At 40.9% G+C, this 18,786-nt stretch overlaps 1 protein-coding gene and 1 pseudogene across 3 annotated transcripts in view; both read left to right on the top strand.

The window, feature by feature from the left end:
• Positions 1-11,084: 11,084 nt before the first annotated feature.
• C11H1orf141 (chromosome 11 C1orf141 homolog) overlaps positions 11,085-18,786 on the top strand; it is a 56,921-nt gene continuing 49,219 nt past the window's right edge. The window contains exon 1 of one of the 3 annotated variants that reach the window (XM_074380993.1): positions 11,085-11,117. The gene's annotated coding sequence lies outside the window, so the exon portion shown is untranslated. The other 2 variants (XM_074380995.1, XM_074380994.1) reach the window with 2 other exon arrangements.
• Positions 15,425-15,917, top strand: LOC101050275 (Golgi apparatus membrane protein TVP23 homolog B pseudogene; annotated as a pseudogene).

Below are 18,786 nucleotides of genomic sequence, written 5' to 3'. Positions count from 1 at the left end.
ACCTTAGAAACTATGCAATGTGACTTCTGCCACATTCTATTGATTGAAACCAATCACAGAGCTAGCCCAGATTCAATGTGGGAATGGTTTCCACAAGAATATGCAAATATTGATTGGAAGGCATGGTTCATTAGGTCCCGTTTTATAAACCAGCCACCACAGCCGGAGAATGCAGTTTTGTGACTATTTTAATGATTCCGTTTTCCCCGTAGACTGTCTAGGAAGCACATTATAGTTAAAATGTTATTCACTCAGCCATGTATTCTTGAATTCATTCAACAAATATTTAATTGTCTAACATATGCCAAACACTCTGTGCAATAGTGAAGATGTTAAAGTGAGTATCTCATGGTCCCTGAAATCAACACAGACATGAAAACAAACAGCAACAATGCAATGAGGACTGAAAAAGAGGTGGGAAGCGGGCATGGGAGCACAGGAAACAGGCTTATTTTGAGAATTAAATTAGCTAATTTACACAAAATACTTAGCGTTAAGTTCATACTTAGTGGTAAGTATTTATCCTAAATACTAAGTATTTGCTCTACCATACTAGGATACGGTAGGCATTCAACATTTTATATTACTATTCACATATATTTATTTCTTTTTTTTTTTTTTTTTTTTTTTTTGAGACGGAGTTTTTGCTCTTGTTACCCAGGCTGGAGTGCAATGGCGCGATCTCGGCTCACTGCAACCTCTGCCTCCTGGGTTCAGGCAATTCTCCTGCCTCAGCCTCCTGAGTAGCTGGGATTACAGGTACGCGCCACCATGCCCAGCTGATTTTTTGTATTTTTAGTAGAGACGGGGTTTCACCATGTTGACCAGGCTGGTCTCGATCTCTTGACCTCGTGATCCACCCGCCTCGGCCTCCCAAAGTGCTGGGATTACAGGCTTGAGCCACCGCGCCCGGCATATATATTTATTTTTTTGAGACAGAGTTTTGCTCTTGTTGCCCAGGCTGGAGTGCAGTGGTGCAATCTGGGCTCACTGCAACCTCTGCCTCCTGCGTTCAAGTGATTCTCTTGCCTCAGCCTCTCCAGTAGCTGGGATTACAGATGCTGGCCACCAAGCCTGGTTAATTTTTTGTATTTTTACTAGAGACAGGGTTTTACCATGTTGGCCAGGCTGGTCTTGAACTCCTGACCTTAGGTGATCTCTCTGCCTTGGCCTCCCAAAGTGCTGGGATTACATTCATATTTAACGTAATAATTAAATATAATAATATAACATAAAATTCAATATTTTATTCTCAGCAACTAGGTCAAGAGTGAAAAACGGGGATGAGGTGGAACAAGTTTGGGAAGGAATATAAATTAACACGTTGACCTGTTGAGTCTGCAGTGCCTGTGGGACCCCCAGTGGAGATGTTTGGTAACAATCACAAAATGAAATGAGCTTCAAAGATAGGTCAGAGTGAGAAATATGAATTCAGGAATTATCAGTAAGTAGGTAATAACTTAAATTTTGGATATGGGTGAGATTATTTAGGGAAAGAGAATAGGTGTGGGAAAATACAAATCTGAAGGCAGAACCCTGAAGAATACCAGCATTTAAGACGCGAGAAGAAAAAAATAGCCCACATAGTTACAACCAAATCAGTTGGAGGAAATCAAAGGAATTACAGGACAACTTTGACAGAGTATCAGACATTCTAGAATTCATGAAAATTTATCAATATTTAATTTCAAATTTAGTTCAAAGACAATAATGGTATTTGATATTCACTTTCCATTAAATTTCTTTCATAGTGTTTTAAAATAAATCATGATAAGTAGCTTAAGAAGACACGTGTTTATAATACAAGAAATGAATACAGAAGAATGGCTATAGTTATCAGCATTAATGATCCTTTTGGTCAATATTCAAATTAGGAAAACAACTCTTACAAAAAAATTTTTTTTTAAAAAAGATCTTCCTGTTTCTATAAGGAATGCCAATATGAAAGAGAAAAATTAGGCCCCAGTAGCAGCGAAAAGTAAAGAGATATACAAAGTAAGAAAGCGGTTTAAGCATTAATTCAAGAGCTTCATTGCTCTGCAGTAATGATTTCATGAATCTAGAATAGGTATCAAGACGGGCAGGAGTTGAAGGAGAAGCCAAGTGTTCAGAGGAAGAACCGTTCTGAAAACCCACAACATAGTAACAGTAGCTTCACTGTCAGCTGGAAAAGAACACATGTGGGGAAAGTTGTTTTGCAGCTATTATCAATATGTGTCATCATTTCAAGTCATTATTATTTTTTATTTTATTTATTTTTTAGTTTCAAGCACCTAAACTTTGGTATGCTGCCATCAAGTGGTAGGAGGCTCTATAAAAGTAAGAGCAGATATTTACTCTGCATTTTACTCTTTTTGAAACTATGAAACTGCTTTTCATTCTACTCAAGCTACACACGCTTACATACACAAACACACATTTACTTATTATTAATTCCTATGGCATATTCTGCTGATCTCCTGCCTAGATTCCCTCAGTCCATTCTCCCAGTTGCCTACAACTTCTTTTTTTTTTTTTGAGACGGAGTTTCGCTTTTGTTGCCCAGGCTGGAGTGCAATGGCGCCATCTCGGCTCACCGCAACCTCCGCCTCGTGGGTTCAGGCAATTCTCCTGCCTCAGCCTCCTGAGTAGCTGGGATTACAGGCACGCGCCACCATGCCCAGCTAATTTTTAGTATTTTTTTTAGTAGAGATGGGGTTTCACCATGTTGACCAGGATGGTCTCGATCTCTTGACCTCGTGATCCACCCGCCTCGGCCTCCCAAAGTGCTGGAATTACAGGCTTGAGCCACCGCGCCCGGCACCTACAACTTCTTAGAAAATTGTTTTCCATGCAATGGCATCTTACTTCAGGCACCTGTGTCTCTCCACCTGAGGACAGTTTCTGGTGTCAGGAGTGTGCTCAGTCTACCTGTAAGGCAGGCTGGAAGTATCAGAGATATAATGTCCATGAAACAATCATCAATTCATGATAGATGGGATTTGGTGAGTAAAAATACTTCAGCCTCTTCACCCATTGAAGGAGTAGTTCTGCACCGTGTTCCACATCAATTCCATCAACTCTTAGATGCTACCCAGAGAAATTGGGCCCCGGTTTCCCATAGCAGTAACCCACTGATTAATGCATTGACATTTCATCTTTGCTTGCTTCCCTTCATCACACTTCCTGGGATCACCTCCCAGATAAACTCCTCATACCAAAAATCCTTGTTTTCGCTTGGTCTGCTTTTGAGAGAGTCAAAAATAAGACAATAGTACCCTTTGTAATGATATGTATATATTCATTATCAATTCACCTTTAATTTTACTTTTAAAGCAAAAATCCTCCCCAGCACTCTATTCTTAAAAGCCATGCTACTCGTTTTCAAACAGTCTAAAGACTGTTTTTCTTTTACCCACTTGTAAAATATGTCTTGAGTCACATGCAGGATATCTATCCTAAGATTTCCGTGGGAAGCACATGCACAGCCTTTGATTTTGTTATGCTGTGAGAGGAAGTGAAAAGCTCCTGGGCTTCAAAATGAAAAAAAAAAATAACCTCTCACTATCTAAGAAAGTTGTCATTATTGAATCTCTCTGAGAATCAGTGGTCTCATTTATGAAATGGGCATAGTTATACCTAGCTCTTAAACTTATGGAGAAGATTAAGTAAGGTTATACCCTGAACATAATGCATATGCCTTTGACTATGTCATTGAACATCAAAGATATAATTAATCATCATTTGTTAAGTATTCTTTCTTAAAGTGACTGTATTCAACATACATTCTTTTTTATTATAGTGTTTGTTCTTAGCGATTTGTAAAATTTTTAGATACTCTTTGTTTATACACATTTCCAAGTTTACCCTATTTTACATTTTCAACGACTTTTTTTGACATACAGAAATTTTAAATATTTATGAAGACAGATCTAACAATCTTTTACTTTAAATATTTTGCTTTTGCGTGTATAGTAAGTGAAGCATTGCGAGATGCTTAGTCCATTTTCTGTTGCTTGTAAGAGAATATAAGAAAATGCAGAATTTGTAAAGAAAAGGAATTATTTCTCACAGTTATAAAAACTGAGAAGTACAAGGTTGAGGGGCCACATCTGGTGAGGACCTTTTTGCTGTTGGGAGGTCTCTGCAGAGTCCCACAGTGGCACAGGGGATCACATGGTGAGGAGGCTAAGCTTGCTTAGGTTTTTCTTCCTTTTCTTATAAAACCACCAACCCCACTCCCATGATAATCCATTAATCTGTTAACCCATAACCCATTAATCCACTAATCCATTCATAAGGGCTCTGCCCTTATGATCCAAGAACCTCTTAAAGGCCCCACCAAGCTGGGTGCAGTGGGCCTTGCCTGTAGGGCAGCTACTGGGGAGGCTGAGGTGGGAGGATGTCTTGAGTCCAGTTGTTTGAGACTAGCCTGGGTAACATAGCAAGACTGTATTTCTATTTAAAAATAAAACAAAATAAATTAAGGCCCCACCTCTCAATACTGCCACATTGGGGATTAAAATTCAACATGAGTTTTGGAGGGAACAGATATTCAAATTGTAGCAGATGCTATACAAATGAATATGTTTACAGTTGTGGTCTTTAAAAACATAAACGAATAAATATTATGTTGTGGTCTTTAATGGAAGGAAAAGACTTATGGGGAAAACACCTAGGACTAAATACGTCAAATTTTTGTGAATATGAGTTTTCTTAAACCTTATAATCAAGTTCAGGTGGCAGTTTTTGAGCTATGCTGTATGGACTGTGGTGACAGGTAGAGTGCTGAAGGCATAGAAACATAAGGAGTGTTTCATGTGCCTGCTTTTTGCTAGGCACTGTGCCTGGCATTTCAGATTGGTAAATCATTTACTTCTCAGACCAGCCCTCTGAGATAATAAATCTTTCCATTTTACAGTTTCCATTCATGTGACAAATATTCGTTGAGCACATTATCCTTTTCTAGGCTTCTATAGATAGTAGAAAAATAAATCAGACGTTTATACACAGAGAGCTTACTGAATCACGTTACCTGAAGAGGTCTAGGAGTAGCTCTAGTTCAGTGATAGCTTGACCCTTGGCTCAATGATACTGCCCAGCTCCACCTCTCAGTTCACTTCTGCTGGACTGACTCCACTCTCAGGGTCTTCATAGTGGCTCCCCTAGCATAAGTCTCAAATTATCATAACAAGCAGACTACAAGAGAAACTCTTCTTCCCTGCAGGCTCCAAGCCTGTAATCAGACTTTCTGGCCCCTAACCAGCCTCCCATTAGTCATCTGCCTCTCCCTGAGCCAGTCACTGTGGTCAGGGGGTTGTGATCTCATTGGCCTAACAGAGATAACTTTCTCCATCCTTAGAGCCAGGGGGCTGCAGAAGTTCTGAAGTCCCTGTGCCGTGGGAACAATATGAAAAGAACAGATAGAAAAAGCCCAAAACTTAGTAAAAATTCCCATTAAGTTACAATGGTAGTCACTTTGTGTTCCATGGATTGGCTGAGATAAAGCTGGAAAGACAATTGGAATTCAGTTCAACACAGACTGGGCACAGGTGGTAGAAGTCCTATATTCTATGCTGCATGGTTTTGAATGAAATTTTTTTTTTTTTTTTTTGGGACGGAGTTTCGCTCTTGTTACCCAGGCTGGAGTGCAATGGCGCGATCTAGGCTCACTGCAACCTCCGCCTCCTGGGTTCAGGCAATTGTCCTGCCTCAGCCTCCTGAGTAGCTGGGATTACAGGCACGTGCCACCGTGCCCAGCTGATTTTTTTGTATTTTTAGTAGAGACGGGGTTTCACCATGTTGACCAGGATGGTCTCGATCTCTCGACCTCATGATCCACTGGCCTCGGCCTCCCAAAGTGCTGGGATTACAGGCGTGAGCCACCGCGCCCGGCTGGTTTTGACTGAATTCTGAAGGGAATGTCAAGCCTAGGAAGGAAACAGAAAAACAAAAAACAAACAAAAAAAGAAAACAAGAAAGAATCCCAGGGCACAATGATATTTAGAGCAGTCAGAGGAATAGGAATCCATAAAGGAGGGTATTCAGGAAATTATCAGTAAGGCAGGAAGAAAAGTAGGAGAGTTGTATAATTGAAGCCAAGGGATGGGAATGTTTCAAAGAGCCAGAAGCAAAATGTGTCCAATTCAGAACAGATGTTAAGTAACAAAGGACCTGAAAGATGTCCCTTGGATTCACAAAAGAGAGAGAAGGAATTTAAGTGACAAAGGAGCATATTATCTAGAGTAAGAGAGGTAATGGGCAAACGGGATAACAGGTAGTGATCAGAGAAGACCTGTTAGAGCTTAATATTTCAGAGTTACAGGATAATGAAGTAAAGATAGCTTTAATCTGGAAAGAGAATGAGTTTTGAGGCAAAACTATTGGCTTAATGGATTTAATATGAAAAGGTGCATTGATTCCCTTCCACTGGGATCAAAAAAGAAAATAAATTGAGAAGGAAAGAAAAAAGAAATAAAATAATTTTTTTTTTTTTTTTTTTTTGAGACGGAGTTTCGCTCTTGTTACCCAGGCTGGAGTGCAATGGCGCGATCTCGGCTCACCGCAACCTCCGCCTCCTGGGTTCAGGCAATTCTCCTGCCTCAGCCTCCTGAGTAGCTGGGATTATAGGCACGTGCCACCATGCCCAGCTAATTTTTTGTATTTTTAGTAGAGACGGGGTTTCACCATGTTGACCAGGTTGGTCTCGATCTCTCGACCTTGTGATCCACCTGCCTCGGCCTCCCAAAGTGCTGGGATTACAGGCTTGAGCCACCGCGCCCCGCCTAGAAATAAAATAATTTTTTAAAAAAAAGGAAGAAAGAAAAGAAAAGGAACACTGAGAAAGTTCCCAAATCTGTCAAAGTGAGAAGTGCCTGGGAATTTGTTAGTAAATATATATGGGGAGATAGTTGTCATAAGCCTCAGAAGAGGCAGCTTTCCTAAGGAAGAAGGAACATGAAGGTGTAAAAGGAACATTAGGAACAATGAAGAATGCTGACATTTCTCCCAGGCTTCATGGTTTGTGTAGGGCAAGGGGAAAAAAGATGCTCTCTTTCCTCCAGAGAGGACAGAAGGCAGGGATGGGGAATCACAGGCTTTTCACCATTTGGGGACTATTAAGTAAAAATTTTGATATTTTCTAAACCTTGTAGATGTGTAGTAAATAATTTATAGGAAAGAATCTCTTGTCCAAAGAAAAGAAAGTCTGACCTTTGCCTTTGCTTTCTGAGACATAATCTCTGGGCCCTAGGAATGTTATGCCTGTTAGGAAGATCTTTGTTTGCCTGGAGACCTTGAGTCATATGGGATAGTCTAACACTGTGATTTAGGATAGGGAGGTGGTCACACCTGCCTAATCTTAGGGTGGGGACTGGCCACTCCAGAAAGATCAACAATGTGACTTAAGGCAAGGGCTTCGGGTCACGTCAACTTGGAGGTAGAGATTAATGATGTGATCAATCGACCAATTATGCCTGTGTGATGAAGCCCCGCTACAAATTCTGAACACTGGGGTGAGCTTCCCCAGGTGGCAAATCTTTGTGTGTGCATTGTCATTCAACAATACTGAGGGACTGGCCGGGCGCGGTGGCTCAAGCCTGTAATCCCAGCACTTTGGGAGGCCGAGGCGGGTGGATCACGAGGTCAAGAGATCGAGACCATCCTGGTCAATATGGTGAAACCCCGTCTCTACTAAAAATACAAAAAATTAGCTGGGCATGGTGGCACATGCCTGTAATCCCAGCTACTCAGGAGGCTGAGGCAGGAGAATTGCCTGAACCCAGGAGGCGGAGGTTGCGGTGAGCCGAGATCGCGCCATTGCACTCCAGCCTGGGTAACAAGAGCGAAACTCCGTCTCAGAAAAAAAACAAAAAAAACAAAAAAACAAACAAACAAAAAAAACCAATACTGAGGGACTAACCTGTCCTGATTCCACAGGAAGAGGACAATAAAAGTTCCACATTTGGTATTTCCGGACTGATTTTGCTCTATGAACTTTCCTTGGCTAGTTGTAATCTGTATCCTTTCCTTGTAATAAACTATAACCCTAAATACAATAGCTTTCAGTGATGTCTGTGAACCTGAGGGTTCCACTCAAGGTTTTGATGCCCCCTGAACTTGGTGTCAGAAGTAAGGGCAGTTTTAGGGAATGAGCCTTCTAACTTTGTAACTGGCCTACTTCAAAGGGAGTAGGAAAAAGTCTGCGGATTTTACTTTCTTTGCTTTCTTATAGAATACAGTTTATGTTTTAAGAAATCTGTATACTTGCCGGGTGCGGTGGCTCAAGCCTGTAATCCCAGCACTTTGGGAGGCCGAGGCGGGTGGATCACGAGGTCGACAGATCGAGACCATCCTGGTCAACATGGTGAAACCCCGTCTCTACTAAAAATACAAAAAATTAGCTGGGCATGGTGGCACGTGCCTGTAATCCCAGCTACTCAGGAGGCTGAGGCAGGAGAATTGCCTGAACCCAGGAGGCGGAGGTTGCGGTGAGCCGAGATCGCGCCATTGCACTCCAGCCTGGGTAACAAGAGCAAAACTCTGTCTCCAAAAAAAAAAGAAATCTGTGTACTTGTAAAATAAAACATTCGTTAGGCACCTTAACTCAGTGTTTATCTATAATAGGTTCATGAACTCATTTAGTAAATACTGAATTTAACTGAAAGCAATGAAAGTAGTTAGGAAAAAATCCACTTGAATTCTTTTTTGTGTACATTTACCAAACATTTGTTATTAAAGGGAAAATACTTTGCTTTATATTAATAATTGTACTTACTAATTATGTGATGTTGAGAAAACCACATAATTTCTTTGAGTTTCAGTGAGGTCTTTTCTAAAATTAAAGGTAATACCCTTTCCATACATACTAATTCTAATTAAGGTTTAAGAATAAACACAGCAGAATATATGTCAGAGTGTACCTCCATTATGACTCATAAAAATGCTACATGGCATGTGTGTGCATCCAAAGTAAAGGATGAAATCAGAAATATTTTAAAATTGTAGCCTAGTACTTGGCATGCAGAACATGTTTCATAAATATTAACTGAAATAATGATAATCTAAGAATTTCATAAGATTCATGCTTTATAAATTTTTTTGACTGAAGATTAATGAGTAGCTAACATTTCTGAACCCAATTCTTTTCTTAATTAGAAGCTAATTTTCTCCTCTGTGCAAATTTATGAGCTGAAGGTATTATAACAGTCTTAGACAAATCACCAATATCAACTAGATTCTAGTTATCAATTCCATACAAATCATTGTTCTTGAATGTATATGGCTTTAAAAAATCTGATAGAATCAAACTACCTTGGCCAGCCACAGTGGCTACTCAAGTCTGTAATCCCAGCACTTTGGGAGGAAAGGCAGGAGGATCACATGAGCTCAGGAGTTCAAGACCAGCCTGGGCAACACAGTGAGACCACTGTCTCTACAAAAATTAAAAATAAGAAAATTAGCTGAGCATACTAGCATGTACCTGTAGTCCTAACTACTTGGGAGGCTGAGGTGGGAGGATCACTTGAGCCCAGGAGGTTGAGGCTGCAGTGAGCTATGATCATGCCACTATGCTCCAGTCTGGGCAACAAAGTAAGACTTTGTCTTAAAAAAAAAAAAAAAAAAAGAATCAAACTACCTTATACTTTTAATTATTGTATTTTAAATATTTGAAATAAATTGATTCCAGTGTTTATATGCATTGACTATGAATATCAATCTCTTTCTTTCTTTCTTAATTTTTAAAAATAGAGATAGGGTTTCACCATCTTGGCCAGGCTGGTCTTGTACTCCTGACCTTGTGATCCACCCATCTCAGCCTCCCAAAGTGCTGGGATTACAGTCGTGAGCCACTGCCCTGTCTTCATGAATATCAATTTCTAGCCAAATTTTGATTACTACATAAGTATACTTTTTTTTTTTTTTTTTTTTGCAGTTTTTCCATTGCCACTAGTATGGACTTGTTTTTGGTTTGTTTGTTTTTTGTTTTTGAGACAGTCTCACTCTGTCACCCAGGCTGCAGTGCAGTGGCATGAACTCGGCCCACCGCGACCTCTGCCTCCCAGGTTCAAGTGATTCTTCTGCCTCAACCTCCCGAGTACGTTTGGGATTACAGGTGCACGCCACCACACCTGGCTAATTTTTGTATTTTTAGAAGAGATGGGGTTTCACCATATTGGTCAGGCTGGTCTGGAACTCCTAATCTCAAGTGATCCGCCTGCCTCAGCCTCCCAAAGTGCTGGGATTACAGGGTGAGCCACCGTGCCCAGCCATGGACTTGTGATAATTAATGCTGTTTTTTTTCTCTCTCTTCTTTTCACAGATGTTGAAATGCTGGTTTTTAAAGCCTTTTTTTTTTTTTTTTTTGTCCCTATTTTGATGCATCAGATAAGGTACATTCTTAGAATAATGACCAACTCCTGACCTAATTTAACCAATGTTGTGAAATTCCCCACCATTTTTAATTAAATGCAAGCTGTTTTCAAGTTTAGATTATGACTCTAAAAATGAATGACTCCCATAGCCTGAGAGCATTTTCTGTTCACAGAAGTGAGCAACAAGGACAAATGGTTCCTTAGGATACAGTAAATACAGCAGAATGTATGTCAGAGTGCATTATGACTCATAAAAATGCTCTGCTATACAACTCGTGTAATACAGGAGTTATTTTACTAACCACATGGGAGGTTTCTTGGCCTTGGAAATAAGAAATATTTTAAATATCATAAGCCATGAAAGCAATATTCTATCAAATATTCAAATATAAACTGTTGACTTCCATTCAGACCCGCAAACTGCATGGGGGACTTTGTAAGCTTCTTTTTGAAATTCGATGTTTGCAGGAAAGCACAAAAGAAGAAAGAAAGGCGGTACAAGAAGGGGAAACAAAATCTCCTTCCACTCTTTCAGCATAACCTGTTTTAATATCCGTAAGCATCTGGGGAGTCACCGGGGCTTTCAGTGACGAAAGTCTGTGGTCGAAGCCCCTCTGCGAAGAGAACTCTGCTCTTCGGGCCTTTCAGAGGTGGGCCGCGCTCGGGAACCGGTTTCCACGGACAGAGGACGCGTTGCTAAGGGACGGAAGGGTGGGGGCGGGGCGAGAAACCCGCGGAACCGGGAGAGGGAGGAAAGGAGATGAGGTTTGTTTCTGGGGGCGAGAGCGTTGGAAACGCTGAAAATCAAAATTTGTAGGAGGGTGGGAGGCGAAATAGAAAAAACATCGTTTTACATAAACGGCCTTCCTGTTCCTGGAGTCAGTGGGACGGTCTGCAGCGGGGCCTGGACTGGGAGAGTGTGAGTGAGGTCAGGCGGGTGTGGGACCCGGCGGGAGGCGGGTCCTGGGGGCTCTCCCCGATTCCATTAATATTTAGTTTAGAAGAACCCTTTGCGTCTTCTAAACTAAATATTAATGAGCTTCCTCAATGTCGCCCTTAATTTTGCTTTCCCATGAAACGACCAAAGGCATAGAGCGTTAGAGTAGGGATCCGTGTGTTTCCAGCGGGATGGAGGCTCCTGGGGGACGGTGACCCGGGGGCGGGGAGAGAGGTGCGAGGGGCGCTGGGCGCTGCTTCACTGATCCATTTCCAAACTGATGACACCCAACCTCCTGGAATGGCTGGTGGGAGCTGATCACTCCTGCGGTAATTGTGCTGCGATCTCCATCTGGCTAATCAATTTTTCCAATAATTACCTGATTAGTCGCCCACAATAATATTCCTCAATGTCCGTACATCATCGTTTTAGAATTCCTTGATAGCTTTTCTTAGAAACTTCCCTTCCAGGCCGGGCGCAGTGGCTCACGTCTGTACTCCCAGCACTTTGGGAGGCCGATCGGGCGGATCACTTGAGGTCAGGAGTTCGAGACCAGCCTGGCCAACATGGTGAAACCCAGTCTCTACTAAAAATACAAAAATTAGTTGGGCGTGGTGGCGAGCGCCTGGAGTCACAGCTACTCAGGAGGATGAGGCAAGAGAATCGCTTGAACCAGGGAGGTGGAGGTTGCAGTGAGCTGAGGTCACACCACTGCACTCCAGCTTGGGTGGCAGAGTGAGACCCTGTCTCAAAAATAAAAATAAATAACAAGAAAATGCGTAATGTGTAGCTAAGCACATGGGTCGGGTTTTTAAATGAGTTCTCTCAGTGCCGGGGCTGTACTAGTTTGCTGGGACTGCCATGACAAAACATCAGAGACGGAGTGGCTAAACAATAGAAATTTATTTTCTCACAGTTCTAGACACTAAAAGTTAGAAATGAAGGTGTGGGCAGGGTTGTTTTCTTCAGAGGCCTCTCTTGGCCTGGGGTGGTAGCTGCCTTCTCACTGATTCTTCACAAGGCCTTTTCTCGGTGTATCCTGCTGTCCCAATCTCCTCTTCTCCTCTCTCCTGGTGTCTTCTTATATGACACCAGTCATACTGGATGGGGGCGCCTACCCTAAGAACCCCATTTTAACTTGACTCTTTAAAGGCCATATATACAAATACGGTCACATTCTGAGATCCTGGGCCCTAGGACTTCAACATACGAATTTGGAGGCAACATAATTCAGCCTATAATACAGGCCATCTATCAACATTTTAGATTTAGAAGAAAAAAAAGATTCCCTTAAGTTGGTACTTGGAATATGAGATGGAGCTACTCGGCCAGTTATCTCATTATTGAATAAACATGGATCATTTAACAGATGACGTGAGTGCTTACTGTGGTCTCAATAGTGGACTGTGTCACATAAAAATGTAAGAAGTGGCCTTGTCCTCAAGGAGTAAGCATTTGAACTAATAAAGCCAAATAATGGAAGTGAATTTTAATTTAGCCTGCATTTTCTAGGTAATTTCTCAGGTCTTTAGTTTGTGACTTTAGACATCCTTAGTTTTTCTGAGTTGTTTAGAACTTGCTGAAGAAGCCTAATCAGCTGAGCCTATTGTATCGACGACACTGGGTTTTCTTGTGTTTTTTTTTGTTTGTTTTTAATCCCAAAGATGCTGTTAAAATAAAATTGCTCTCTTAAGATATTTAAGACATTTTTACTTCAGATACAACTTAGTCTCTGATATACTATTAATACTGACCTTCAATTTTTGTTATGAATAAGGCTTTGCAGTGAGGCCTGTAGATGATTTACTGTGAGAATAATTGGGAATTTATTCTGCCCCAGTTGGCGTGGCCTCTATTCCATTGTGTTCTTTAAAAAAAAAAAAACAAAAACAACAACGAAAAACAACACTACTGAGCTAGAAATTAAGAACATAAATCCAAGTTTCCTTTCAAAACAATTTTACCAAGTTTAGGTTTCCAAGAGTCCCGTTTTATAATAATTCACTCAACTTTTTATTTCATCTTCCAGTAGATCATTATAAAGTGACATCATTTATTACAGATAAACTAGGTTTACTTTTTCTAAAAAGTTATATTCAGAGACATCTCCAAATTAAATTATAATTTTCAAATCACTATTAGATGTAAAATGCTGTGCCTGAAGCTGAGATTCAGAGGTGGGTAAGTCAATTCTTGCTTTAAACGAGCTTTCAACCTAGTGAAGAAGAGATTTTTGACAAAGAGTAAACCTCTTTTTTTTTTGAGATGGAGTCTTGCTCTGTCACCCAGGCTGGAGTGTAGTGGCACAATCTCGGCTCACTGCAATGTCTGCCACCTGGGATCAAGTTATTCTCCTGCTCAGCCTCCAAAGTAGCTGGGATTACAGGTGTGTGCCACTATGCCCAGCTAATTTTTTTTTTTTTATTATTTTGTATTTTTAGTAGAGACAGGGTTTCACCATGTTGGCCAGGCTGCTCTCAAACTCCTTACCTCAAATGATCCGCCCACCTCAGACTCCCAAAGTGCTGGGATTACAGGTGCGAGCCACTGCGCCCAGCGAGTAAACCTCTTAAAACCTGATATGGTGGTTCTCGCCTGTAATCCCAGCTATTCAGGAGGCTGAGGCTGGAGGCTTGCTTGAGGCCAGGAGCACACAAATAAAAGACTGTCATCAAGACAAGGAATAAGAGGATGCCAAGTAAAGTTTCATAGAAGAGTAGTCTTTATACCATATTTGATAAAGAGTAGGCTTTTGATGTTGCAGAAAGATAGTAATGATGACACGGAAGATGTTTCACTGTTTGATGTGGAAGAGGAGACAACTAATAGACCAAGAAAATAGAAAATCAGACATCCAGTAGTGTTGATATGCACTCAGGGTGGCTGGCAAAATGTTAAAGGTATATTAGGGAAAGTTACAGATTAGTCTCAAACCTTTTGGAAGGTCGAAAGGTTTTCTTGGGATAGGCCGAAGGTGGCAGGTCCATTAAGTTAGGGAGAAAATAGGAAGGAGGCTCTCCTTAAGTCTGTTTATCCCACATCCCTTTGTCTCTACTCTTTTTTTTTTTTTTTTTTTTTTTTTTTTTTTTTTTTAGACCTGCATTCCAATCCTGCATTTATTTAACACAGTTCTTCCACTCTACACAATAAAGTACAAACACAATGTCATCTAAAATGCTACAAAGTTTTAAAACTCAAATTTTATAGTACTGACTGTACAATTAAAGCCAAAAAAAAAAAAAAAAAAAAAAAAAAAAGAAAAAAAGCATGTACATGTTGCTAGGTAACCTGAAGGGCAGGCACAACTGGGGCTGCATGGTGACCCAGCAAAGCTGGCTCTCAACTCGATGGGGTGGTGTGTGTGCATGGGTGCAGGGACAGAGAGAACCATGCACAGCAACTACTGTGGGTGAGAGGCTCTCCAGGGGTGTGTGATCCTGGAAGTCAGAAGAGGCCTCGAGAGGCCAGGCCTAACAGGGTTGGCAGCTGCACTAAAGTAAAGCCCAGGACAGCTCCCTTTCCAAAAGGACACCATACAGCAACAGCAAGGGCAAGGCCTGGCCACCATCCCTGGTCACCAGGGACGGGAAATGTGTGCTCCCAGGCAGGCAGGCAGGGTCACACCCCCCTCCTACTCTTAACTGTTAACTCATGAGTAGCAGTCGGATGGTCCTGTCAGTGGGAGATCAGAGGGGAGTTACCTGTTAATAGTGTTTACTCTGGGCCAGGAACCTAAAGCTTTTTATCATTCCTATAACCACTCTTTTAACCATGTCAATTAACCACAAGTATGTTAACTTAGTACCTCTATTGTAAAATCTTGATGGAATTAATGCGTGGATGGACAGAGGGTCTGGGTTGATTGGTTGCATTTCACCCTCAGAAAGCAGCCAATGGCCATCCCTAGCCCACTTGTTTCACTGTAATGGTGTAAGAGTGCCTTCATTCATCCGTCACTGAGTCAGGATCTGCAGGCCAGACATCCACAGGTGGTAGTCGACATCTCACAGTAGCATCGTTTTTCTGCTCTTCTTTTGAATCAGTGTAATTGTTACCTATCTTCTCTGTGAGTTGCTCAGCAGCGGTTTTATTATCTGTTTGGTGACAATTATCTTGTTGTCATGTTACTTTTGGGCAGTGAAGAATATCACAGGTAGACTAATGGTTGCCCTACCTTGCTGGAATCACATTCCATGAAGATGGAAAGAGCCACTGGGTGTTTGAATCTAGGAAGGATTCCTTTCAAGAGAATAAAACTGTGTCAGAGGCTGAATCAAGAATCTTTTGGTTGGGACTAACTGCCTGTCCAGTGCTGTGAGTGATATTTGCCTTTAGTATCCTCTTATTCAGAGTAAAGTGGTTAGTGGTGGTTATCATGGGTGTGGTGCTACAAGGTACCAACCTGCATGGTTACATCAGATGTAAGGTAGGCAGCAGAAAGAATTTAACCAGCATGGCTACTTCATATCTTGGAAAGCAGTTTTTAAGACAAAATACTGGAGGTGATCGGACTTCCTGAATAGAGAAAGCTTATGTGCTTTGTTACACTGGGGAACAACTGAAGAGATTCTTGACTCTGAACCTTTTAGAGCTTGGTCCATGTTGCCACAAGGAGTGTTGGCTTTGTTTTTCCACTTAACAACTTTATTTATAAAAAGGGAATGTAGTTTTCATATTAGGTTTTAATTTCCTTTCCAGCAGTTGGGGCTAGGAAGTATACGTTGGCACTAGAAACATTGTCAAGATTTGTTCAGTCGTGTAGGTATGCACATGTTCCGTAGGTATGCACAACACAGCCATGTAGTATCAGTATATCCCAAGTTAATGAAAGTGTTCATTTACATAGCTAACGGAGGGAGACCTTTGCATTTTGATCCAAAGAACATAGGAGATGTTCTTAGTCTGTCTCAAAGCTCTGTGTGTTTACATATTATTTCTGTAGATTATTTTCAGAAGTAAGTTTTGCTTCCATGGTAAGAGTGAGCACTTTGGCTTATGTATAAGTTGGAAATAATTGTTAGTTTTTAATATGTACCTCATGGGGAAATTTCTTAGACATATGCAAGCAAATGAAAATAATTAGGGTGAGTGGTATTAACTATTTTCTAAAATTTTATTTTTATGGCCGGGCGCGGTGGCTCAAGCCTGTAATCCCAGCACTTTGGGAGGCCGAGGCGGGTGGATCACGAGGTCGAGAGATCGAGACCATCCTGGTCAACATGGTGAAACCCCGTCTCTACTAAAAATACAAAAAATTAGCTGGGCATGGTGGCACGTGCCTGTAATCCCAGCTACTCAGGAGGCTGAGGCAGGAGAATTGCCTGAACCCAGGAGGCGGAGGTTGCGGTGAGCCGAGATCGCGCCATTGCACTCCAGCCTGGGTAACAAGAGCGGAACTCCGTCTCAAAAACAAAAAAACAAACAAACAAACAAACAAAAAATTTTATTTTTATTTGTAAGAAGTCATTTACTTAAGGCCCAGTTAATATAAATGGAATCATCATAGTTTATATAAGAAATACACAGAGATGGCTGCTATTCTATTTATTTTACAAAAAGAATAGCTAGATTGAAAGCTCTTCAGTGGAACTTGAGCTAATCAGTCTATCTTTTACCACTAAAAGAGCATTATTTTCATGTCATAATAGGAATAATCATTTACATACTTGGCATAATAAGTGTCTAAAAGATTTTATTTTTTGAATCTATGTTTTTTCTTGCTATACTGGGGATATTGTAAATTATGTATTTGTATTAATGGTATTTCTTAAAGCAATATATGTAACTGTAAACTAAACCAATATACAAACTATTGTAGGCATCTGTAAATTCTGTCGTAGGTCCTATAAACTTTGTTGAAGTCTTAATCAGCAGATTATGTTGTGAATATATTTGCACATTGTTAACATATTTTTAAAGATTATTTGTTTAATTGAATTAGTGTCTTATTGGAGTGATAGCTTTGAAGGTGCAAAACTTTGTAGAAAATTCCTCTGTTTACAAGGCAAAAAGAAAAAAAGGAGTAGGCTTTTGACTGAAAGACATGTGGGAGAACATTCTGAGTAGAAGGAAATGCATGAGTGAGGGACATGCTTGGGAAAAGGGAAACATGTCCAGGAAGTAGGAATGGTAGAAAATGGTGCAACAGAAAGGGGTAGGAAGGATAAACCAGAAAGGGGAGCTGAGTCAGATCCTGGACTGTCTTTTCTTGACTGGTCTCATATGTCTTCTGAAGAGTTTGTGTGTCATTCTTCAGGTTATGAGATCAAGCCAAGGTTTGTGGGCTGGAACTGATCCTGATCAGTTTCTGGTTTAAGAAAGACAGCTCTGATGGCATTTTGTTTGTTTGCTTGTTGTTTTTGAGAAGGAGTCTCGCTCTGTCGCCCAGGCTGGAATGCAATAGTGTGATGTAGCTAGGATTACAGGCATGCATCACCATGACCGACTATTTGTTTTGTTTTGTTTTTAGGTAGAGATGGGGTTTCATCATGTTGGCCAGGCTGGTCTCGAACTTCTGACCTCAGGTGATCTGCCTGCCTTGGCCTCCCAAAGTGCTGGGATTACAGGTGTGAGCCACCATACCCAGCTGGGATTACAGGTGTGAGCCACCATACCCAGCCTGATGGCATTTCGAAGAATCAATATTTGAGGAGTGAGGAGGAAGGTTTGGGGCAGGCAAACAAGCGGGGGTGTATAGTGCAGTAACCCAAAGGATGATAAGTGACAACCTGAAAGTCTGAAGAAGGATGATGGCAATGGAAATCAAAGCAAGGATAAGAAAGGTCTGTCTTCTTGATGTTAATGTTGCCCCCCTGTTAATGGAATTCTGTGAGAGACCATTGATCTATTCCACCCCCGAGAGTCTATGAGTTAAGCTATTGTGACCGCATCAGAACCCTATATTCTAGATGAGCACACTTCCCCCAACTCTAAGTAGAATACTTCAGAAGATAAGAGACATAACTAGTAGGATCAGGAGAAGAACTTTTTTCTCTTTTGCAAATAAATTTGAGCATGCTAAGAGGAAGATATTTGCGAAAAGAAAAGAGGTAAAAGGTATAGGAGAAAGGTGACAACTAATAGAGATAATTATTTCAGGAGATTGAAGATAATGGAGTTTAGAGTACATCAGGAGGGATTAGCTTTGGTTGGGAGAGCCAACAGCTCTGTTAAAATTAAAGTGCAGAATGAATGGGAATGAATAACACCTTGGTATGAGAGGTAGGGGCTGAAGAAGCTTTTACTTGATGGTCTATTTTCTTAGTGAAATAGGAGAGGGTATCTCTTTTGCCTAGGGAGATGGGGGTCACAAAGAAAAATGTTTATCAGGTGCCAACTTTCTCAGTAAATTTGATAGAATACCTAGCACAATATCTTCATGTAATATATTTAGGTAGCCAGTGACCAAATGAACAAATAAATGCTTATTATCAAATAATAATATATGCTCATATATATTGAGAATTCAGAAAGAAATATGAAGTAGGAACACGAAAG

The sequence above is a fragment of the Saimiri boliviensis genome, chromosome 11 (assembly GCF_048565385.1).
Source record: "Saimiri boliviensis isolate mSaiBol1 chromosome 11, mSaiBol1.pri, whole genome shotgun sequence".
NCBI classification, from domain to species: Eukaryota; Metazoa; Chordata; class Mammalia; order Primates; family Cebidae; genus Saimiri; species Saimiri boliviensis.
Note: the sequence above shows the minus strand (reverse complement) of the source record. Positions and strands in the feature narration are given on the sequence as shown.